The 25,375-nt window shown below is 44.6% G+C and overlaps 1 long non-coding RNA gene across 4 annotated transcripts; it reads right to left on the reverse strand.

Annotated features, from left to right (window-relative positions):
- Positions 1-457: 457 nt before the first annotated feature.
- On the reverse strand, positions 458-24,436 carry LOC102389624. 4 transcript variants are annotated; one of them, XR_328987.4, is made up of 6 exons: positions 23,438-24,436; positions 19,162-19,228; positions 17,830-17,993; positions 12,906-13,006; positions 3,604-3,855; positions 458-1,721 (listed from the first exon to the last, which is right to left on the reverse strand). It is a non-coding gene; the product is annotated as an uncharacterized LOC102389624 (long non-coding RNA). The 4 variants fall into 4 exon arrangements; XR_006549243.2 differs by lacking the exon at positions 23,438-24,436 and adding an exon at positions 20,434-21,520; XR_006549244.2 differs by lacking the exon at positions 23,438-24,436 and having other exon boundaries at positions 458-894; positions 1,411-1,721; positions 19,162-21,519.
- Between the last annotated feature and the right edge of the window lie 939 nt (positions 24,437-25,375).

The following is a 25,375-nucleotide window of genomic DNA, read 5'->3' on the forward strand; positions in this document are numbered from 1 at the left end:
AGAGTCGGACATGACTGATGTGACTTAGCAGCAACTGAATTCTAAGCCTTGTTTTAAATTATTTCTAAAAAATATTTATTTATTTGGCTGTATTGGGTCTTAGTTGCAGCAGGCAGGATCTTAGTTGTGGGCGCTAGTTCCTTGACCAGGGATTGAACTGGGTTTTAGCTACAAGACTACCAGGGAAGTCCCTAAATTCTGCTTCAGAATGGATAGTGGAGAGGACAGGGGAGGCAGAATTTTCTGGGGGAGACTCCACACCATTACTAAGTACAGTCATTCATGTACCCAGAGCAGCAAATAAATGACTGAGGTTGTATAGTTATTTGGAGCAGATAAATATTGTGCATTCAGGCTGTGTGATTGGGTAGCCACTGGCTATATGTGGCTACTGAAAACTTAAAATGTGAGATTGAATTTAAGTCCAAATTGAGATTTAATATAAGTATGAAAGACACCAGATTTCACAGATTTAATGCAAAAAAAAAAACCCACAAAGATTTAATTAGCATTGTTTCATTGATATATGTGGAAATAGTAATGTTTTAGAAACGCATTGTGAACTAAAATATGTTAAAATGAATTGCATTTGTTTCCTTTTTCTGTTGTTAATGACGTTACCAGAAATTTTAAATTTCTTCTGTGACTCACATTATATTTTTCTTGGATAGTATTGTTCTAGATCCGTATACTGTCTGGGTCTTAATTTATAGAAGTCCTTATTCTTGCCATATGCTTCTTCTGGATAATACTGGTGTGTCAAGAGCCTGTTCTTCATTGTGATCTTAGCAACGTGATTAAATTGTAATGGCTCCTCAAGAGAGAAAAGAAGAAGAAAAAAGCCTGACCCAGCTCATTGATTGGTCCAAAAAAGGCTGCCAGGCATGAATACCCCTGCAATATATACAGTCAAGGATATAAATGAATTAGTCACTGAAAAGAGAATGAAAATTGCAGTGGCGTCTAAACCTGTTGACCACTCCTGTGCCACAGAGTAACTCTATCGTCTAGGGTCCTGTTCCTACCTACCTTTGTGGGGAGGGGAAGAACAGGAGGGATGAAGCGATGGGGTGAGGGAGGTGGAACCCAGCTCTAGTGAGGGCAAGAGCAAATGAAGGCCATCTCACTTTCTCCTGGAGTTCACTTTGTTGTACCTGAAACAAGGCTATCCGGTCCTATCTGCAGTGACTTGAAAATACCTTTTTGAAGAGTATTTCTTTAATTTAAAGTAAGTCATCACATTCTTTTTATGGTTCTCTTATCACTGGCCTGGATGCCAGTGAAGATATGATAAAGGCACGAACATAATTCTTTTTAAATGACAGAACAGGCAGGGAGAAATTCGTAGGTTATTTGGGAGCATGACAAATTTTACACCTAGAGAAAAGTGCAAGAAAAAGAGATTCTCACCTTGTTAACAAAACTGGAACTGAAAATAAAGATTTGATGTGTTCTGACTTCCTGGCTGCTCTGGGTGCTATGGCGCCTTAAAATTCTAAAAAGATTCTAACACTCTCACTGGCCTCCTCCTTTCTGGTGAGCTCGTTTGAGCTACTCTTCCATCCTAGAGGTCTGGAGGCTTGACAAGCTCTCTGCTTCAATCCCAAGATGCTGGGGAGAATCCGTCCTGATGGCTTGAATCATGGCGATTTCACCAGGTGACCGACCTTGTAGCTTCTTTATGTACAGGCAAGAGCTGTGACTGGTGGCCAGAGAAACCCCTCAAAACAAACAAACAAAAAAAACCCAAACTCAACTTTTCAAAAGGCAAAATTCATAGCATCTTGTTAGGCCTTTGCTTCAGGTGTGAACTCATTTACCCAGCAGAAGGAACTGAACCAGACTAGAAATTAGGTTAAATCATAAAGAGGGAAATGGGGCTTCCCTGGTAGCTCAGCTGGTAAAGAATCCACCTGCAATGCAGGAGAACCCAGTTTGATTCCTGGGTCGGGAAGTTCCCCTGGAGAAGGGATAGGCTACCCACTCCAGTATTCATGGGCTTCCCTGGTGGCTCTCAGACAATAAAAGAATCCGCCTGCAATGCGGGAAACCTGGGCTCGATCGCTGGGTTGGGAAGATCGCCTGGAGGAGGGCCTGGCAATCCACTACAGTATTCTTGCCTGGAGAATCCCATGGACAGAGGAGCCTGGTGGGCTACACTCCACGGGGTTGCACAGAGTCAGACACGACCTAGTGACTAAGCACTGAAGAGGGGAATGGCACTTCCCTTTGTCCTAATCAGCTGTGTCTTGAGACAGCATTCGGCAGGACCAGGGCATCTTTGTCTGCTTGCACCGAGTTACACTAAATTGATTTGCACTGATCAGTCCAGTTGCGGCAGCGGTCAGTGTACAAAGGACATCACACACGTGCTTTGCCGTCACATTCTCTGCATGGCAGTGAGTGATTCCTCAGACGAACAGCTCGCGGAGGTCAAAGAGTCTCTTGATTCCACCTTTTTTTGTTTTTACTTATGGTGGATTTTCTGACAGGAAATGGGAATTTGGTTGATAATTACCAGACGTAGAGATAAGGTTTCCTCATTAAAGTCTCATAAAACCATGAAAATAAATCATTGCCAGTGGAAAGAGAAAGAAAATCTTCTGTTTAGACTTTTCCATGACCATTTAGGCCAATTCTTTTTCCCCTTCCAGCCTGGTGACTTTATATCCAGCTAGCGTAGGGCCTGATAATCACAGGAAAGAATGTAGAGGCCTCTCAGACCTTTTCTGATTTCAAGTTAATGGCTTGGTATGTCAAGGACAGGCCGAGCCTGGCAGAATAAATTATGAAAGTGCAGCTGAAGAAACACAGTGGAGGAAACCCACATCATACATGTCTGCAGATACAATACAGACATAAATAAATCCTACCATTTCAGGGAAATCGAAGGGGTCTGTTTAGCCTGCCCTGGAGATCAAAGCTGGTAGGAGTCATGGAGTGGCTGACAGTCCCAAAGGCGACTCCCCTAGAAATGGGATCAGCCCGGCCTTCCTGGTTCCCCCTCTATCAAAGCCGGGTCTTAGGGACCCTGATGCAACTCAGTTTCTCCCAGGACTTCCTCTTCAGGAATTCCCCAACTCGGCCACAAACCCAAGAGCTTTCCAACTATTCTGCCATAATTTCCTCTGGCCCCAAGTTCCAGCTTTAGGGGCACTTTGCTCTCAGCAGAGTTGATGTGATCAGCTGATGAGAACAATGGTGTTACCGGGTCACTAGATGGTAACTGGCTTTCAGGTTTCCTGACCAATACCTGACCTTGGTTCCCAGTGCAGCTGTGCCTGCAGCCCCCCTCACTGGATCGCCCTATGGGAGTCGGGAGAGACCCACCCTAAAGTCAGCTGGTAATTTCAGACTAAGGGAATCCAAGTTATTCATAAACCAGGTCATTAAAATGAAGATATTGGGGCAGGTGACCGAAGTGGAGTTGCAGTGATAAAACCTGACAAACTCAGACAAGCCAGCCCCCTGCCGGGTGGACCAGACACAGTACCTGAACCAAACTCAGAGCTCCTTTCACTCTTTCCTGAGAGACTGAAACACGTCTTGGGCAGTGACTGCAAAGTACCCCAATATAAGAAGCCTATAAGCCTATTTCCTCACCTTCAGCGGCAAGTACAGCATAGTCCTGAAGCTCCAGCTGAAAGGCTCCATGTGCCTCCAGATGTATTCGTCTGCTCGGGTCGACATTAACAAAATACCAGGCCGGGTGGCTTAAACTACAGACATTTGTTTGCTCACAGTTCTAGAGGTCAGAAGTCCAAAGCCATGTTCTGTTTCTGGTGGGGTCTTTCTTCCTGGCTTGCAGATGGACACCTTCCTACTGTGACCTCAAGTGGCCTTTTCTCGGCATGTCTGTACAGGGACAGAGAGAGAAAGCAAGCTCTCTGATGTCTCTTATTATAAGAACAGTAATCCTATTTGATCGAAGCCTCACTCTTATGACCTCCTTTGACCTTAATTCCTTCCTGCACCTCCAATCCAGCCACACTAGGGTATTGGGGCTTTAACATATAAACTGGGGAAGACACAAACATTCAGTCTGTAACAGCTTTGTCACTTGGTCAAAGGCACTGACCAATCTGAAATCTCCATTCTTAAACATCTCTTGAGAAAATGGATAGAACAGCCCTCAGAGAGCAGAATGCCCCGTGCAAGTTGACCATACTGTGATGACTAGGGTGATGGTGATGATGGACCATCAGCTGGTCTTCTGCTTGTCCACCTTTCTAAGTGTGTTTACTGGGCAAAGGCTTTTGTCTGCTGCTCATCATCTGTCACCTGAGCCCCAGAACGACCTCCCCCTGAGACTCAAACTACGCAGCCCAGCTGAGTCCACCCTCTTCCTCCACGAGCTCTGCCCTCCTCCTCTCCCTTCCTCCCGTGCTCTGGGGCCGTAGCCAGAGGGTGGTCAGTGGAGCCGCGTGCTGGCCTGAATTTTAAGCTCCCAGCCAGAAAGTTACGTTCCACATAATTATGTAAAATCTCCAGTTACCCAGATAACTTTATTCAGTTCCCTCCCAGTCTTATTTGATAAAGAGGGGTGCTTATTTTCTTCCTGTCTTTTCCAAAGCTTTTATTAATGGCAAGCAGGACATTCAAGTTTTTCACTGAAGAACTCGGAAAGTATCAGCAAAGTATAATGAAAAGGACCTTGGACGTTCTCTCTCCACCATCCCAATCTGTCCTGTTGCACTTTATCTCTAATTGAAAACATCCAGGCAACAGTTTATTCCTAGGGACTTCCCTGGTGGTCCGGTGGTTAAGAATCCACCTTGCAATGCAGAGGACGAAGGTCTGATCCCTGGGGAACTCAGATCCCACAGGCCATGGAGCAACTAAGCCTGAGCGCCACAACTAGAGGGTCTGAGTGCTGCAAGGCAAGATCCCACATGCCACAAGACCCGAGGCAACCAAAAAAAAAGTTTATTCCGGGTGTCAAGAGCCCAGAGTTCATCTCATTTACTTGAATTTTCATGAAAGCAATAGCATGGCTATTTGATAGGTTTTGCAACCGTACCTTTGGGGCTTCTGTTATCTACCATGTATTAAATAGATTTCCTTTGTGAAGGGGCGTTTGTGACACCGAAGCAGAACAAAAACCTGTTTGTCACAGGGAGCTTAATGACCCTAATGACGCGCGCCTGCTGAATGCTGGGCCCATTTTAGGCATGTTTGTTGAATGACTACATGAAATATGATTCTGCTCCTGCATTCCTGCGCCTGCTCACACTAGCTATGGCATCATGACTGATAAAACTGGGAAGCGCTTTAAAGAAGAATTCAAGCAGAGAAGAACTGCTGACTGTTCTCGGAAAGTGTCCAGCGTCCCAGCAGAAACTTTGGTTCTCCTGTGTGTGTGGGTTGTGCCCCGTGCTCATCACTGGGGCTGCAGGTCTGCGGCACACACAGCCCCTGAACAGGTTTGCCTCTGTTTTGACGGCCGCAATGCTGAACAGACAGCGAGGCCACTCCAACCTTCAAGGCTGCATCTACACAAAGCATCCATTTGGTTACATAAATAGTGCAATCTAGTCCTGAGAACAAGATTTTTTTTTTTTTAATTTAAAAGTCAGGAAGGGATGGACCATGAGAGTAACTTTGCAGTGGAGAAAGCTGACAAACACTGCCTGAGTGAGGTGACCAAGGTCAAGATCAACAGTCATACATTATGTTGATCTGCACCCTTACTATAAATATGATGAAAACGGTACTTTACATCTGTGAGCTTCCTTTCAAAAACCCATAACAATGCCAGTCTTGTCTTGGGAAAAACATCAGACAAATCCTGGTAACGGGAGATCCCATAATAAACCTGACCAGTGCTCCTTCAAACTGTCAAGGTCCTCAAAATCACGTGGCTGGTGACTGTCCCAGCCATGAGTCTAAGAGGACGTGACATTACCCTGTCATGGGGCATCCTGGATGGGATCCTAGAACAGAAGAAGGACATTAGGTAAAAACTAAGGAAATCTGAATAAACTACGGACTTTGATGCATTGACACCGGCTCATTAATTGTGACAATGTTTCATTACTGTACTAACGTAGGATGTTCATGATAAGGGAAATCGTATGAAGGGCAGAGGGCAGTACATTCCTATATACTCTCTATTTTACCTCTCTGTACTATCTGCTTAATTTTCCTGTAAATCTAAGACTGTTCTGAAAATAAAGTGTATTAATAGTAATGCTGTGCTGTGCTTAGTTGCTCAGTCGTGTCCGACTCTTTGCAGCCCCATGGACTGCCTCCTGCCAGACTCCTCTGTCCATGGGATTCTCCAGACAAGAATACTGGAGTGGGTTGCCATGCCCTCCTCCAGGGGATCTTCCCAATCCAGGAATCAAACCGGGGTCTCCTGCATTGCAGGCAGATTCTTTACCAGCTGAGCTACCAGGGAAGCCCCTAGTACCACTGGGGGCTTTTGTGCTTTATTAATTAATGTGTTTTATTAATTAATAATGCCCTTTGTGCTTTATTAATAGTAATAACAATAGGGGTGGTTTAGTTGCTAAGTTGTGACCCCCTGGATACCCCCTGTCCTTGGGATTTTCTAGGCAAGAATACAGGAGTGGGCTGCCATCTTTCTTTCTCCAGGGGATCTTCCTGACCCAGGGATTGAACTCGGGTCTCCTGCACTGTGTGGCAGATTCTTTACTGATTGAGCTACCAGGGAAGCCCAATAACAGTAGTAATAAAGCACAAAAGACGGTGGTACTAGCTTGCCCAGGCAGAGGGGTGCACCAAGGATAAATGAAACACTTGTTTATTTATTGGACCTTAGTGGAGAAGGCAGTGGCACCCCACTCCAGCACTCTTGCCTGGAAAATCCCATGGACAGAGGAGCTTGGTAGGCTGCAGTCCATGGGGTCGCTGAGGGTCGGACACGACTGAGCGACTTCACTTTCACTTTTCACTTTCATGCACTGGAGAAGGAAATGGCAACCCACTCCAGTGTTCTTGCCTGGAGAATCCCAGGGACGGGGGAGCCTGGCGGGCTGCCGTCTATGGGGTCGCACAGAGTCGGACACAACTGAAGCGACTTAGCAGCAGCAGTGGGCCTTGAGGGGATTGTGTTAATGGAAATAAGCCAGATGAAGATAAATACTGAATGATCTCAAACTCATAGATACAGAGAAGAGATTGGTGGTTGCCAGAGGCAGGGAGTGGGGGATGGGTGAAGGTGATCAAAAGGTTCAAACTTCAGGTTATAAGACAAATTAGTCCTGAGCATGTAAAGTATAGCATGGTTAAAAAAAAAAAAAGATTAAATAAAACACCACTGCACCCTTGAACATGAAAGTCTACTCAGGAGTGAATACTTAATAATCCTACTAAGCTTAATGTTTTCCATTTAGCTACTTCTTACTGTAGAAAACAGTGCTTTAAAATAATCATTGAAAAAAAGTCAGGCACAGAGATCACATATGGTGCAATTCCATTCATATGAAATATTGAAAATAGGTAAATCCATAGAGACCGAAAGCAGATTAATAGTTACCAGAGGCCAAGGAGAAGAAGGAATGGGGAGGGACTGCCAGTAGGTCTGGGGGCTCCTTTGGGGCTGAGAAAAATGGTTTGGAATTCGATAGAGGTGATGGTCACTCAATATTGGGAATTAACCAAATGCCACTGAGTCGCTCCCTTGAAAATGGTTAAGCAAATTTTACACCAATGTTAAGCCAATTTTACACCAATCAAAAATAATTAATATAATAAAATAATGATAATCTGAAAATAAATACTTTTAAAGAAAATAATCTAATAATGATAATCAAACTATTAGTAATAAAAATAATAACATAAATGCTGTGCTTTTGGTTAATTTGCTATTTTTTTCCTTCGTCACAATTCCTAATGTTAATTTTGTATTATTGTAAAACTCTAAATGACCAAATAAAATTCCTTTCCATTTGGAAAAGAGAAAATCAGGAAGCAATTATACATCAGAAAGGGAGGATGGCCAGGGCGCCACACTTTGGCTGGTAGATGTGGTCTGTTGATGTGGTGGTTGGAGGCCCACCCAGGCTCTGCCTTTCAGGGAATAACTTGAATTTTGTGGCTGTCACTGTCTGTCTAAATTGAGAGAGACAGGGTGAATGTGAGAAGATCCTCTCAGGAAGGAAAACCCAGTAAAGTTTTAGACCATCAGTTTGTGTGGGAGCCAGTAACGGTGATGAGGAGGAGGAAAAGGGCCTTGCACCAGCCACCAGGTGACTCAGGACACAGGTGACAGCCTTCCCTGGACTGACCGGGTGTCCTGGCCTCATGCAAACCCAGCCAGGTAGCCAGGTCATACACTGTGGGCGATTTCATTTGTGACAGGGCCTCTGTCTCACCAGTTTCTTGCAACCCTTCGGCCTTGCATCAGGGTCCTGGGATCCGGCAGTCTTCCGAAGGATGAGCTGGGAGTGGTTGAATCTTGTGCCTGGTTTGGGGGCTATCCTTCCCTTTCCAGGGGTTTTCCAGGTGGCTCAGGGGTAGACAATCTTCCTGTAATGTGGGAGACCCTGGGTCGGGAGTATCCCCTGGAGAAGGAAACAGCAATCCACTCCACCATGGGAAATTTCATGGACAGGGAAGCCTGGCGTGCTGCATTCCACGGGGTTGCAAAGAGTCAGACATGACTGAGTAACTAGACAACAACTTTCCTTTCCAGCAGCCTCTCCAGCAGCCAGAGATTGGGGCATGCACTCTGCTGCTGGGGTGTAGCCAGGGCGCCTGGCCCATCCCTGTGTTGAGCACAACCAAGGAAACCCTCTAGGAGTAAAAGGCTTAGGGTGGGACAAGGGTGGTCAAGTAACTGCTATTTTCTCTTCCTCTGCCCTGAAATGCCCTTTTCTGGCAATGCTGAGTAAGGATGGATTCACGCCACTGGGAAGGTGACCTACTGCCTGGGAGGCCCAGGGCAGGAACACGGGTGAACACCCCGAGGTCTCTCTCCCCACTCTGGCACCCAGGACCACGCACGGGTGAGGTGCTTGACACCAATGGATCCTTGCCCCCTCCCAGATTCATTTCCATCCACAAGAGTTACTAAGCCGGCCATCATTCCAGTCTCAAGCAAGACAAAGCCTCCCCATGAATGGGCCATGATCACCTAACTCAGAGCTCCTTCTTCCGTCACTCCAAGTGCTGGAATTGGAACTGGGAGGAGAAAGCCATTATTTTCAGATTCAGGTCAAGAAGGTGAAGTTTAAAATCTTTATTGTCTTCAACAACTGTGAAAGGTAAAAAAAAAAAAATTGGGACACCTATTTGAGACACAGAGCAAGAGAAGTTTATAATTCACCCAAAATGTGCCCTCAGGAAGTTTCCCACACAGGCACAGTGGAAAGCTGCTAGATACTGTTTCAGGCTGAAGATGTCAAAAAATTATAGTCAGAGGTAATTGAAGAACATTTCAATCCTTTAGAGTAACCATGATAAAAAAAAAAGTCTCAAACACGTAGTACATCTTTTCTTCTAATGCAAGACAGCATAATAACTGCGAGGCATTTTTAAATGTGGTCATTCAGACACGTGTCCATTCATTTATTGAACAGACATGTGTCAAAGGTTTAGGATGGGCAAATTAAGGGGGCAGTGGGATACAGGGATAGGTTGTCCACACTGCCTAGAGCAACTCCATCATGGAATACAGGAAGTGGATAATTAGTAGACAGGAAGTACTCTACTATCATATATATCCAGGATGCTGTGAGAGGGAAAAGGCTCAAGTCCTCAGTTTCAGATTTGGAAATGTTCCCAGGAGAAGAGACCTCCAAAAGAGCCTAGAGAGACCTAACCAGGCACAAGGAAGTAAGCTGAGGCAGCATCCAGGATCTGGGAGTCAACAACAGAGGGGCCAAATGATGGCCCCAGAGTCATTCTGGGAAACCCAGGGAGTTCTGTGGGCTTGCCCTGCAGAGTCGAGTCTTCAGTGTCCCAAGAGCAGTGTGGTTCTCAGCTAGTAGAGTAAGACCTGGGTTCAAATCCCACCCCTGCCAGTTATTAGTAGTTGTGAGAAGCCTTCCCCTACCCTTGACCCTGGCCCTTTATTACCCACATCTTGGTGTGACCACTCAAGAGTGTTCCCACCTCTTAACTCAGAATCAAGAGGTCTAGTAACAAACTGAGCCTAAAAATCTCAAAGTAAAAGAGAAAGTGTTAGTCGTGTGGGAATCTTTGCGATCCCATAGACCGTAGCCTGCCAGGTTCCTCTGTCCATGGGATTCTCCAAGCAAGAATACTGGAGTGGGTTGCCATTCCCTTCTTCAGGGGATCTTCCCCACCCAGAGATCGAACCCAGGTCTCCCACACTGCAGGCAGATTCTTTACCAGCCACCAGGGGCAAACGTACTTCTTACTCATATTATATGTCCAGCAAGAGTCAACAAGGTGATCTACTCCACATGGACACTCGGGATCCCAGGCTGATGGAGGCGCCACAGCATTGTAGCAGCACCTTCTCAACACGTGGCCTCTGGAAACACTGAAACCTGAAGAGAGACTAGACAGCCATGTAGGGGCTGTCGTGGCCAAGCCTAGAAGTGACAAACTGTATTTCTACCCACATCTCTTTAGGCTGAACCCAGCCACCTGGGCCCAGTCTAATAGCAAGAGAGGCTGAGAAACACAGGGGAGCATATGGATTTTCAGTGAAAGTGAAACGTTTCTGCCATAGCTGGACTGTCAGGGGAAAGATGAGTCGATCAAGTAAATAAGGGCAAGACTGCAAAGCATTTTGATTCCCAGGGTCAAGTGTTAGCACATTACCCTAGAGGCACCAGAGAAGTACAGGGGAAGGGAACGTTCAAAGCGTTGCTTTAGAAAATTAAAATTAATCCCAGGATGAAGGATGGGTTAGAAGAAGGCCCTGGAGTGAGGGAGAGCAGTTTAGAGGATGTTGTCACAGTCTTGGCATCTGGTAAGAGAGATGTCTTAGGGCAATTGAAGGAGAGAGGAAGATGGAATGAACTGTGCATTTTCTATGGAAGATTGATTACACGGACTGTCGAGATTGGAAATCCAGATTTTGGAGTCAAGAGGTGATATTTGAAACCAGGAGAGCCTGCAAGGGAGGGAGGAGATGGGTCCGCCCGGAGCTTGGTTGTCCGCTGGCAAGCAGCTGATGGAGAGTGAAGAGACAGTCCCCTCAAAGGCAGCAAGTATTGAGAAGGTGAGATCTGGATTTGAGCTTTCTACCTTTTTGGAAATTTCTTATTCGCTCTTCAGATGAATAATAAACGGACTAAGAATGAAAGCCAAGATTTTTATTTCTGGGGAAGTATGGGGCTTTCTGTATTTTCCAGTTTATCTAAAATGAAGGTATGTTACCTTTTGTTCTAAGATTATAAAGTAAGGTTTTTAGTTTATAAAGAAGAAAAGAAAATTGTCCAATTAAAAGTAGATTTCCAGGAGACTTCCCTAGCAGCCCACTGGATAAGACTCCAGGCCTCTACTGCAGGTCGTGAAGGTTCAATCCCTGCTCGGGAACTAAGATCCCGTATGCCACACAGGGCGGCCATAAATAAATAGATAAACTGCAGCTGAGTGCAATTTTTTTTAAAAAGTAAATTCCCATTTCCATTAACTGTAAAAACTAATCATTCTTCCCTAAGAATCATTTGCATTTAGTCCTGTGACCACCACCACCCCATCCTGACACACATTTCCTGAGAACCAAACATCCATAGGAACTGGCTAGGAAGGTTTTGTCTGGGTGAACATATCATAACACACACACGCAGACACATACACACAGCTCTATTATGGGCAACTCTGTGGTTCTCTCTTTCCCTCTTTATCAAATAATCCTCTAATCCATCAGTTGGTGAATTCAACTTCTTGTTTGGAATAAAAATATCACCTTCACTGGATGGGAAGAGAAAATTCCCTCCTGGTCTTTCCATCCCCTCCCCTTAGGCCACCCACCTCCATTGTTTATCTCAGGAAGTGCCTCTTTAAATGCCAAGTATGGCAAAATGTGCACTGTTGGGCACAAGATGAGTGAAACCCATCCAGAATATAGGTGAATAAGCAAAATTCCTCTACTATTGTTAAGAAAAAACAAAAAGCTCAACGTGTGTGCTGTATGGGCAGAGTTAAGAGCCTTATCTTCACATATGGAGGCTGAAAGTGAAAGTTGCTCAGTCGTGCCTGACTTTGCGACCGCATGGACTATACAGTCTGTGGAATTCTCCAGGCCAGAATACTGGAGTGGGTAGCCGATCCCTTCTCCAGGGATCTTCCCAACCCAGGGATCAAACCCAGGTCTCCTGCATTACAGGTGGATTCTTTACCGTCTGAGCCACCAGGGAAGCCTATGATGAGAAAGTGAAGCCCAAAATTTCGGTGACAGGTTAGGGCTCAGCACAAGCAAAGCTGGTCTCGTAGGACTTTGATCTCCCGAAGCTCCTGACACTTGCTGGTAAATATGCTCTTTTATGCAGTGAGGAGTGAAACCCAATCAGGTTACCTCAGCCTCAGACATCTGGGCTGGGCATGCACGGAGCCCAGAGAAACCAGGGAACCCGCCCAGAACAGCCAGGCTCCATCCAGCCCTGGCGGGGAAGCCGAAAAGCAGGCCGAGTTCTAAAGCGCTGTCATCAGTCCCCTTGGTGGGATCTGCCTGCGGCTCCTCACACTACGGCTCCATCATTCTGGGAACCCAGCCTTTCCGAGGCCATGGCTGAAGAGCCAGCTCTTCCTCCTGCCTCTGCTCATCCAAGGCTTCCACCATCTAAGACTTTGCTCATTGACCTTCTCTTTCCTCTAAACTCCCAGAAGGGCCTACAGGCATGGCTGGCACCAAAAGCATCATATATATAAATATATTATATATACATTACATATAATATATAAAATAGATAATAGATAATATAATATATAAAGCACTTTGGATAAATTAAAAATAGACCTACCATATGATTCAGCAATTCCACTTCTAGGTATGTAGCCAAAGGAAAGGAAATCATTATCTCAAAGAAGTATCTGTTCTGTGTTCCTAGTGGCATTATTCACCCTGGGCAAAACACAGAAACAACCTAAGTGTATGTCCATAGCTGAATGGATAAAGAAAGTGTGAGATACATGTATAATTGATATATATATATACATATATATATATAAAATTGAATATTCAGTTCAGTTCAGTTGCTCAGTCATGTCTGACTCTTTGCGACCCCATGAATCGCAGCACGCCAGGCCTCCCTGTCCATCACCAACTCCTGGAGTTCACCCAAACTCATGTCCATCAAGTCGGTGATGCCATCCAGCCATCTCATCCTCTGTCATCCCCTTCTCCTCCTGCCCCCAATCCCTCCCAGCATCAGAGTCTTTTCCAATGAGTCAGCTCTTCGCATCAGGTAGCCAAAGTATTGGAGTCGTAGCTTCAACATCAGTCCTTCCAATGAACACCCAGGACTGATCTCCTTTAGGATGGACTGGTTGGATCTCCTTGCAGTCCAAGGGACTCTCAAGAGTCTTCTCCAACACCACAGTTCAAAAGCATCAATTCTTCGGCACTCAGCTTTCTTCACAGTCCAACTCTCACATCCATACATGACCACTGGAAAAACCATAGCCTCGACTAGACGGACTTTTGTTGGCAAAGTAAAGCCTCTGCTTTTTAACATGCTATCTAGGTTGGTCATAACTTTCCTTCCAAGGAGTAAGCGTCTTTTAGTTTCATGGCTAATTGAATATTATTCTGCCTTAAAAAATGAAGGAAATCCTATCATTTGCAATAATATGGATGAACCTCGAGGGTATTATGCTAAGTGAAATAAGTCAGACAGAGAAAGACAAATTCCACATGGTATCACTTAAATGTGGAATCTTAAAAAAAAAAAAGTTAAACTCATAGAAACAGAAAATAGAAAAGTGGTTTCCAGGGGCTGGCAGGGTGGGGGAAATAAGGAACAGACTTTCAGCCATAAGATGAATAAGTTCTGTGAGCATAATATATTGGAGAAGGCAATGGCACCCCACTCCAGTACTCTTACCTGGAAAATCCCATGGACAGAGGAGCCTGGTAGGCTGCAGTCCATGGGGTCGCGAAGAGTCGAACACAACTGAAGCGACTTAGCAGCAGCAGCATAATGTATATAGTACAGTGACTCTAGTGGGTAATACTGTGCTTTATAATTGAAATTTGCTATGAGAATAGAACTTAAACACACAAATTTAAATATGGGGGTGATGGGCACATTAACTGACTCATTGGAGAGAATCATTTCACAATTGTATAAACAGGACAAATCATCATGTTGTCCATCTTATCTTATAATTTTATTTGCCAGTTATACCTCAAAAAAGCTAAAAAAAAAATTCAGATTCTTATGTATCCCTCTATTTGAGGACATTATTTGGGATCTTTGGAAGTTGGCCACTGATTTCTCTTATCCCACAGTCCATCAATTCTGCATGCAGGTGATCAGAAAAGGAACAACTCATCTGTTTCAAATTCTGTCCAAGATGCACCATTCACTGATTTCCCTCCCCCCACCACAGGGGGAAATGTGACAGACTGGAAATGTTACTGTAATATAAAATAACAGTAATGACATGAATCCATGAAGTAAGCAATGCCACTGAGGAATTTAGAAATGGTTTTCTGTTCTACTCATCTTTACCAGGTTCAGGTTTCCTTTGAATTCCTCCAAAAGAGACACTGGATGTTTTCAGTTTCAGTGGTATATACCCAGTAAACTTTCATTCAGTAAACTAAACTGAGCTTGAAACCATCTCTAATCCTATTAAAATCAACATGGGGCAATCTCAGAAGGCAGGGACTAGGGTGTGATCTAGTGAGGGGCTGCTGCTGCTGCTAAGTCACATCAGTCTTGTCCGACTCTGTGTGACCCCATAGACGGCAGCCCACCAGGCTCTGCCGTCCCTGGGATTCTCCAAGCAAGAACCCTGGAGTGGGCTGCCATTTCCTTCTCCAATGCATGAAAGTGAAAAGTGAAAGTGAAGTCGCTCAGTCGTGTCCCACTCTTAGCGACCCCATGGACTGCAGCCTACCAGGCTCCTCCATCCATGGAATTTTCCAGGCAAGAGTACTGGAGTGGGGTGCCATTGCCTTCTCCACTAGTGAGGGGACACAAAATCAATTGTATGATGCCTTGATTGGAGAAAAATTGGGAACCAAAGCCTGGTAGGCAGGTACTCTCTAAGTATATTCATGTGCATGACTTGGGCAATGGGTAGATACATATCCAGAACTTGGAAAAAGAGGTAAAGCCCAAACCAGAGATTGACAGGATTCCTGGGGTACAACCCATGCAGAGAAGCAGGGAATGGATGGACACAGATAGAGTCAGAAGAGGTGGCCAGGCTGCTGTCTGCAGGCACTAGTAATGGGTCCGTCCCTTGCCCAGAGGTATCCTCCCCTGAAACAATTCACTTCCCTTGTCTCTGAATCCCTTGCTCACCAAGCAACCTACTGACTACTCATTTAAATTCTCCAGTGAAATTCCAGCTAAAAAGGAGGTAAGGACTTAACATTCTGATGCCTGAAAAGGGATAAATATTTGGGAAGAACTGAAAAAAACATTGACTGTGAAGCAACATCAAAATGGTACCAGAAATTGCCATCTCCCCACGGTTTATTGTTTTCCTACTTTGTCCAGAAGCCTGACTGATTTCAAAACCAGCAGTGAGCTCTGCGCAGCAATTGGTGAGAAGCTGAAGAACAACAAATCTGACTCTAAGCTCCAAAGTGTCCTCCTTTGAACACTTTGTGCATCTGACTTCCCCCATAACACAATCTCTCTTAAGCCAACTTAAAAGCATGGTTTCCGCTCACTTTTCAAGAATTACGTAAAATAAACATTTCAGCAGACAGGACTGTGCATTAGCTCTGGCTACTCCGCTTCTTGATAGAATTACCTCGTTACTTTTCACGGTCTGGCTTTCTGACCATGGTATCCTCTGTGGTGCCTCATAAGAAAAACCCCTGGTACGATGTGTATCGCAGTCCATACCTGGAAGTGCCACATGCACCGCAGCCCTGAAGTGAGGGGACAATATTAATTACCTCGCTCCTGGTGTGCAAAATGACTAAAATGACCCACGCAATGAGGATGTCAAAGTGTCTTTTTTAATCTGACACCTGCGTTGGAAATGCTAGGAATCCATGACACTTACAATTGAATGCCTGAGATTACCAAGCGCAAGTTCAGACAAGGCTAATGTAGAAATGATTGTCAAGACTCACCGAGGAACCATCATCATCTGGGACAGAACTAAAGTTTCACATACCAAAAGAGCCCTGCGGAGGGACTTTGCACATGGCTTCCTCATTTAGAAACCCAACGGAAAGTCAAGAACATTTACTTTATTTAGACTGAAAATCACAAAGATTCAAAGACAGGTGGGATTAGGAAGAATCTGTGGTCTTGAGTTATTTCCAAAGAAGAGCTCTTTCTAGGAAAGACAAGGGTGGGGGGTGGAATCTAAATTCTGAACCTCCCTTTTCTCCAAGGTTTTGGCAAAGAACAAAAGGTTCACCTCTGACTAATGTTTTTGTGGTGAAGTTTCGTGACTTTTTTTTTTTTTGCCCCACGCTGAATAAAACTGAGACGGGAAGTAGTAAAAGATAAAAGTGCCAGACGGACTCAAACGCTCAAGAAGTCTCAAGTGTAGCCCAGGTCATCCTTTAAAAAAACCTAAACAACACAAAAACACAGAGAAGCCCTTTTTATATCTTACAAATGATACAAGATATTTCTCCTCAACCCCTTTCTCAGCCAAATGAAGCCTCTCTGAGGCTTCCAGAGAGATTTTCCATGTCTATCTGAAATATCAGTATTCAGAATATGAAGAAATAAAGCATTTCTGATCCCAGGTATGACTAATATAAAGCCAAGCTGAGGGAGTGAGAAGGAAGATTAATCTAAGAACATTACATACGGCATAATGACATACTAAAACCTGGCCAAGATCAGATAAATTTCTTAAGGGAAAAAAAAACCTGTGCATTAAATCATAAAGTTGAGTTTTCAGTTCAGGAGCTCATGTTTGAACAACAGCAAGTTCAGGACCATTACAAGGGTGGGTGTGGTGCTGATGGAAAAGTTAGCGGAGGGGGGATTAGAACGTGAAACCATTTGGCATCTGTTAGTCAATGGTGGCGCCAGTGGTAAAGAACCCGCCTGCCAATGCAGAAGACTAAGACACGTAGGTTCGATCCCTGAGTCAAGAAGATCCCCTGGAGAATGGCATGGCTATCCACTCCAGTATTCTTGCCTGGAGAATCCCATGGACAGAGGAGCCTGGCGGGGGATAGCCCATGCGGTCACAAAGAGTCAGACACGACTGAAGCAACTAACCATGCATGTACGCAGCCAATGACAGAGAAAGGCCCAGAAAACCCCACAAATAGGCTGAGGGAGTGACAGGTGTGAGAGACCAGCCTTGTTCTGAGAGTTTTACAGCCCAAATCCCAGCCAAGGAGAAAGGAAGTGGCCCCACGTGCTCTCTGGAGCATCCTTCTTTCCAGGAGCCCCTGACTCAGGACACAGGGAGGCATGGATGAGGCAGTGCTGGCGGCCAGGCTGCCTACTCCCAGAGAAAAACCATTAAAATGGAGCTGCTGCGTGTTTTTGACATTCCTGTAACCACTTTAAAGACACACTCACTCTACTTCAATCCTCTGATTCCCCAGCTCAAATATCATAAATGCAGAGCAGGTCGGGGGCGGAACTGGAAAGCAGGCAGAGCTGGTTCCCGGGGGTGCCAGGGCCGCCTGTCACTGAGCTGCTCTCACGATGTGTCTTTCCTCTCTCCCTTCAAATGTGCTGGTGTCAGCGTGTGACGGGGAACGGTGGCAGCTGGTCCTACCGTGGCTGAGTGTGACAGACGCTCCCTGGGGCTACTCTGGCTTGCGGCGCTCAGGTGGCTCGTGGGCAGCACATGGTCCTTCTCTGCTTGTAAGGATGGAGGGCTCACTGGAGGAAGAGTAATGTTGGTGGGGAGGGAAGGGAGCCCATTTCTCCAACTTCAACCTGGAATTTGGAGGGAAAGCCTCAGACAGGACAGAGAAAGGGACCCAGGCTTTCGGGATCACAATCTTGATGGGCAGGTATGTTTTCTGAAGCAAAACCAAGAGCTGGGACTCAAGAACCCAGAAGGAGTGACCTGGTTTTGTGCCAGGTCTTTGGAGGTGAAAAGGAATTAGCTCAATCTTTCAAAGTGGGGCTGTTGCAATGCTCACGTGTACTGTGTCTTCTTTTCCATCTGCTCCACCTTCTGGAACCCTGTCTGCAGGGCCCCACCTCCTGTAGCTATTCTGACGGGAACACAAAGAAAGTGATGGCATCCAGGCTCAGGCAAGCACTTTTCAAGTTGGGACACCCCTGAGGTCAGCAGAGCCCAGCAAACCCCAGCAGAAGTAAAACCTTAGCAAAGAAGGGAGCCCGGGAATCCCTCTCCAGCTAGAGTCTCCTTGTGGGTCCAAGCCTTGATTCTGGATTTTTGATTGAGTTCTGGATTTACTGAATTTTCATTAAAAAGTTAGTTTCGCTTGTTTTATTTTAAAAGTGCTTGATCTTGCATTCTAGGCTCGTCCCTCACCCCACCCCCCACCACACCTCCTAGCAAAACTCACTCCTAAGGGGGAAAAAAAATCAGATCTATTTGTTTAACTGACGAACCCAAGGCTTTCTGTGTGTTGGGCCCCAGGGAATGTTCCGGAAGCTACTACAGGGTGCTTCACATCTGGCTCTCAGGGAGCCGAGACTCCCACTGGCGAGGGCTACCTCCGCCAGTCGGCTCCCTTCAAAGCCTTATCTCTGAGTGAGTGGGAATGTTTCATTTTCTCCTCCCTTCCAGGAATATCCAGTGTTGCCAGCAATTCAGAGATGGGTTTCTGGATCTTTGCAAGGTCAGTTTCAGGTACGGATCCCAGGTGACCACACTCTCTTTCGAGGCTCTACACCACTGAGCAAATGATATTCAGCACATGACCAAGTGACTCAATCTGTTCAGCTGTGAGTAATGAACAGGCAGAGACTTGCTGCACCCAACTGCTGGCTATTAATTGCACTAAGTTAAATCTCCTAACAACTGTTTTCACAATATCTTATTCATGAACACATTTAAATTGACACACACACACGGCGCACACTAGATTCTGGATAATAAACAATATTAAATTTCAATGACTCGCCTCACCTTCGGTAAGACAAAGATGCTAAGCCTTCTTCTGAAAGGAGTGGAGTTAAAAAGTCATTGTTTCTCCCTGTGAAAGGCAACACCCAGACAGGAAAAAATAAGTGAAAAGGCAGAATGAGAAAACACAAAGTTATCCTCCCTCTAGATACACGTTGAATAAAACAGGCGAGCTCATCCTCTCGGGAGGAAATTCTGCACTTCCAAGGCTTCAGTTAATGGATTCTCTGTCTTGACCACAGTGCCTCCCCCACCCCACCCCCACCCCTCCCCAGCGCCATTTCAGCCTCAAATGCCCAGACTGCACATACTTCAGTGCTTACAAAACTCTGCAAAATTAAATATATATATATATATAACTGCTATAAAAATACAAAACCTACATAATTAATTCAAGTTCAATTAGCTATCTGCTGTGTCCTTGTACTAATATACAACAAGGTACTACAGATTGGGCATTTATGATGGAAATTTATTTTCTCATATTTCTGGAAGCTAGAAGTCCCAGGTCGGGGCCTCCACAGGGCTGGTTTCTTCTGAGGCCTCTCTCCTGGGCTTGCAGTTGGCTGCCTTCTCCTCGTGTTTTCACGCGTGCGTCCCTGCCCGTGTGTCTGTGTTGTAACCTCCTCTTACAAGGACGCCAGTCATACTGGGTTAAGGCCCACCGCATGCCCTCATGTTACTTTAATTACCTCTTTAAAGGCCCCATTTCCAAACACAGTCACAGGCTAGGATACTGGGGGTTAGAACTTCAATGGAGGAATTTTGGGGAGACACGGTTCAGCCCATAATATTTATAAAACATATTATGTCCATCTGATTATTAGACTCAGAATTCACAAATATTTTCTTTACTTGAGACAGTTTGTAGATGTTAAAGGTTCTCACTTTATACAAATTCCTAAGTGCTCTCCCGATGATTGCTTTTAAAAGTATACCCCATTGTAAACGAGATGAATCGCTTGTAGTCAAGTATTCATGGGAGTGATTTATATTTCTGGCTCACACTTCCCTTCCAAACGCCTCACTTGTATAATCTAACTGCCTGCTTGACACTCAGACGTCTAACTGACATGTCAACCTCAATAGGTACAGATCCCCAAAACTGTTCCACCCACAACTTTCCCCATCGTCCTCATGGAGGAGACATCAGATGCTCAAGTTAAAAACCAGAGTTCAATCCTGCATGCTGAGTTTTCTCTCAACCCAAGTCCAATATAAGAAAATTCTACCGGCTCCATCTTCAAAATGCATTCGTATCTGAACACTCCTCACCTCTTCTCCTGCAATGGTTCAAGTCCCCATGACGTCCCACCTGGTTCCTGTGCTGGTCTCCTGGCAATCTTTTTGATCCATTTCCGGCTCCTCTGTAATCTCTTCTCAACACAGCAGCCACAGCAGTCTTTGTAAACCTAAGCTGGGCTGTGTCAAACCTTGTCACGCTTTTCCATTTCACTCAGAGTAAAAGTCATGGCCCCCCAAACAACCTACGAAGCCCATAACATTCTGGATCCCCAATCCCTCTCGGAGTTCATCTCTTCCCTTTGCTGGGGGGCCTCCTTGCTGTTTTTCCAACATGCTGGGGTGCTCTTTAGCAATTCCCTCTGCTGGGAACAGCCTTCCCCTAGATAGAGCAAGGCTAACGCGTTGACTTCCTTCAAGCCTTAGCTCAGTTCTAACCTTCTCTAAAAGCTTATCCCAGCCACCACGTTGGAAACTGTAACCTGTGCCCATCTCCTTAGGGATTCCAAATCTCCCTCGCCCTGGGCTGTTCTGCCTTCCTTCCATGGCATCCTCTACCACATCATCCGTTTCTGATGTTTCTTGCCAGCGCTGCCCCCACCTGCCAACAACCTGCTTGAGATTAGCTCAGTTTTAGTTCACAAGCACATCCTCTCCACCTAGACTGATGTTAGCTTCTCAGCTGGTGCTCAAAAAATATTATTTGAATGGCTTACTTCACTTATAATCTCTAGTTGCATCCATGTTGCTGCAAATGGCAGTATTTTGTCCTTTTTTTTTTAATAGCTGATTAGTAATCCACGGTACATAAGTGCCACCTCTTTTGTATCCATTCCTCTGTCAGTGGACATTTAAGGTGTTTTCGTATCTTAACTATTGTAAAGAGTGCAGCTATGATAGGCCATGATGGAAATGAACATTAAAAAAAGAATGTATATATGTATGTATATAGATGTATCAGTGAATTAAAAAGCTTGTTGAATGAGTGAGTAGATAAGTCAATTTGGGTACAAAATTCTTTTCAATATTTTTCCATAATACATCAAAAAATGATATTGAATGTAGGATATGGAAGAATTTTAAAACATTTGTATGAGAGTGTTGCCTTTAAAGGAGAAGGCAACGGCAACCCACTCCAGTACTCTTGCCTGGAAAATCCCATGGACAGAGGGGCCTGGTAGGCTGCAGTCCATGGGGTTGCTAGGAGTCAGACACGACTGAGCGACTTCACTTTCGCTTTTCACTCTCATGCATTGGAGAAGGAAATGGCAACCCACTCCAGTGTTCTTGCCTGGAGAATCCCAGGGACGGGGGAGCCTGGTGGGCTGCCGTGTATGGGGTCGCACAGAGTCAGATACGACTGAAGCGACTTAGCAGCAGCAGCAGCAGCAGCCTCCAAAACCAAGAAGGCTTATTAGTCTCTGGATATTCTGCTCTGTGGTTCCTCTGGTTTGTTTTTTTTTTTTTTTTAATGAAACTTTTATAATTCCTAACAAACAAGGGTATCATCTTCTGATTTCTGAGATATTTACCTTCTTCCTTGTATTTCTCCACCAAAATAACTCCAGGGTTCATGTCTCTTCCTTAGGATGAGGTATTATCTGGACAATTTCTAAAAGAAACAACTTTCCACAAAAATGTCCTTCTGGAGCCCAACAGCCTGATTTTATACCCTGGTTTCCCTTTTTCTCGTCTGTACAATGTAAAAATACATGATCATTTGAGGATTAAAGGCATTAATGAATACAAATTCTCCAAAACAGTGCCTGGCATATAAGAAGAACTAAGTGTAATACTGAGTTCCCTCTCAACAGTATTGTATGATGAAGAAATTTGTTTGATACACACTTTATTAGGTTTTAAACTGAATCAATCAACAGAACCCCAAATAGAGCAAAACAAAAATTAAACTTCTACCTGCATCATACAACATATCCAGACAGGTTTTCACCAAATGTAGAGTCATCTGACTTCAAAAATAGAATGAGTGGTATGGTCGAAATTCACTTTGGGGAAGTGCCAAAGGAAACTTCAAAATGATAGTCTTTGTCCAGAACAGCAGAAACTAGAGTATAACAAAAGTCTCATAGGACTGAAAATTAGAAGAGACATCTACGAATATTAAGATGCCATTAACAAAAGTCGGAGACATTTTGAACGTAAGCCCTAACCTGAAAATCACAAGGACGAACACTTGCCTTCAAGATACTTTTCACGTGAGTCACTCTCCGCAGGCTGACCCAGGGGAGAGAGGGGAGCTGTTAACTACATGTAATGGTTAATGCTTCTCCAAAGAACTCTAGGGAGATCATCCTGCTGAGTCACTTCAGTCGTGTCCGACTCTGTGTGAGCCTATAGACGGCAGCCCACCAGGCTCCCCCGTCCCTGGGATTCTCCAGGCAAGAACACTGGAGTGGGTTGCCATTTCCTTCTCCAATGCATGAAAGTGAAAAGTGAAAGTGAAGTCGCTCAGTCGTGTCCGACTCTTCGCGACCCCATGGACTGCAGCCTACCAGGCCCCTCCGTTCATGGGATTTTCCAGGCAAGAGTACTGGAGTGGGGTGCCATGGCCTTCTCCGAGGGAGATCATGGAGCAGGTCAAAATAAATCAGTCCCTTTAGGAAAAAAAGTTAAATTATTCATTCAGTCAACATTAAGTCTGAGGAAGACTTGAAGCAACTTGATGAAGCAGAGGCTTTGGGGATATAAAGTCAACTCACAAGTAGGGAAGAGATATATAACAGAATTTTAAAATTATAAGTAACTTTAGAAAAGATCATTTTGCAGTTGGGCGAAATTAATAAATTGAGAGGTTAAGTCCATAGCAAAAAGAGGAAAAAAAAGTTCTTCTCCCTGGAGACACCCTATAATGTAAGGATAATAAAAGATTAAAAACATATTAACCTGCAGTGTCAGAGAGATTGGAGAGGGCCCATTCGCAGATGAGGGATTTCCACAAAACTCTGAAGGGAAGAAGGCCTGGGGAGCATGATGGATGAACTACGCAAGGAGGAGGAAGAAAGCAGCGAGTACTCACCCAGGGGAATCTGGATCAAAGGGAGGGGGAGATGGTAGGCCTGCGGGATTCCTCCAGGGCTTAGGAATTGGAGACTTCAGAATGGCAAGAGGGAGGTAAAACTTGAGGCTGCAAACATGTGGCTTCTTTAAAAGTCGGTAAATTAAGCAATCAACGTCCCAGCCTATTCCACAGAATGCTATGACCTAAGCATTCCAAAGCTGAAGAATCAGAGTTTCATTTTTGGAAAATGAAATAACTACCTTCCCCTTGAAAGACCTCCACATTCTGGCTTTTGATGGACTCCTAACGGTAATAGCTGCCTTCCTGCCTGATAGACCTAACAAAACAAAACAACAAGAACCTTATTCCAGTACACAATGTTCTCAACCTTCTTTTCGACTCTTACTCTTAAATATGAATGGATAACTTGAGATCAATATAAAGTGAGACTTCATGATAAACAGATTGAAAATGTGATCCCAGAAGGAAGGAATGATGTGGAAAATAGGGAAATAACTAAATGAACACACAACTTTGGCATTCCCTGAAGATTGAAGGATTATATTTTATCTATAAAATTAAAGCAGGATGTTTTGATAAAGGAATGGATATGAAACAAGTTGAAAATTCTTACAAATTAAAAATATGAGAAGTACTTCCTTGGTGGTCAAGCGGTTAAGACTTTGCTTTCCAATGCAGGGGTGCAGGTTTCATTCCTGGCCAGGGAGCGAAGAGCCCACACGCCTCATGGCCAAAACCCCAAAACATAACAGAGGCAATATTGTAACAAATTCAAGAAAGACTTTAAAAATGGCCCATATAAAAATATTTTTTTTTTTAAAATGAGAGGCAAGATGAAATAAATCAGTAGGGTAATTAGAGGAAAGAGTCAAGGAAATCTCTTTAAAAAAAAAAACAACTGGGAGAGACATGCCTAAAAGAAACTATAAAAAAACTAAGAGAACTATATATGACGTCTTGCATCTTTTAGAAATATATATGCTGCTGCTGCTGCTAAGTTGCTTCAGTTGTGTCCGACTCTGTGCGACCCCATAGACGGCAGCCCACCAGGCTCCCCCGTCCCTGGGATTCTCCAGGCAAGAACACTGGAGTGGGTTGCCATTTCCTTCTCCAATACATGAGAGTGAAAAGCGAAAGTGAAGTCGCTCAGTCGTGTCCGACTCCCAGCGACCCCATGGACTGCAGCCCACCAGGCTCCTCCGTCCATGGGATTTTCCAGGCAAGAGTACTGGAGTGGGGTGCCACTGCCTTCTCCGGAAATATATATGACGTCCTTCCAAATAAGGGTTTGGGGAAGAGAGACTAGAGAAAATAGAGGAGTGAAAATTAGTGAAGATATAACACAGAAAAATTTCTGAGTTGAAAAATAAAAGTATTTACATTTTCAGAGACCACTTGAATACATGAGCAAATGAATGCATGAAAAAAGGCTTCTATCCAAGCATATCTTAATGAAATTTCAGAATACTATAGATAATAAGAAGAATCTCATAACGTCTTAGGAGAAAAAACAAGTAACATACAAAATGTGAGAAAACAGAAGCAACACTGAAGCCTAGAAAAAAGCAGAGGGAAAAGTATATTTAACTATGGCAATTAATTGATCAGTTTTAAGGGTGGATTATAGACATTTCCAGATGGGACAATCTGCAATTACTTGAAGATATGCTTCAATTAAGCAAAGAACAGAAACATAAAAGGTGAGGGGGAACAGAGGTGCAGGCAAAGTACAGGTGAAGGTAAGTCAAGGGAATTTCCATGGAGCAAACCTGCAGAGAAATTAACCAAGCTGTTAAAGAATCCACCTGCAATGCAGGAGACCTGGGTTTAGTCCCTGGGTTGGGAAGATCCCCTGGAGAAGAGAAGGGCTACCCACTCCAGTATTCTGGCCTGGAGAGTTCCATAGACTGTATAGTCCATGGGGTTGCAAAGAGT

Source organism: Bubalus bubalis, chromosome 1 (genome assembly GCF_019923935.1).
Source record: "Bubalus bubalis isolate 160015118507 breed Murrah chromosome 1, NDDB_SH_1, whole genome shotgun sequence".
Taxonomy (NCBI): Eukaryota; Metazoa; Chordata; class Mammalia; order Artiodactyla; family Bovidae; genus Bubalus; species Bubalus bubalis.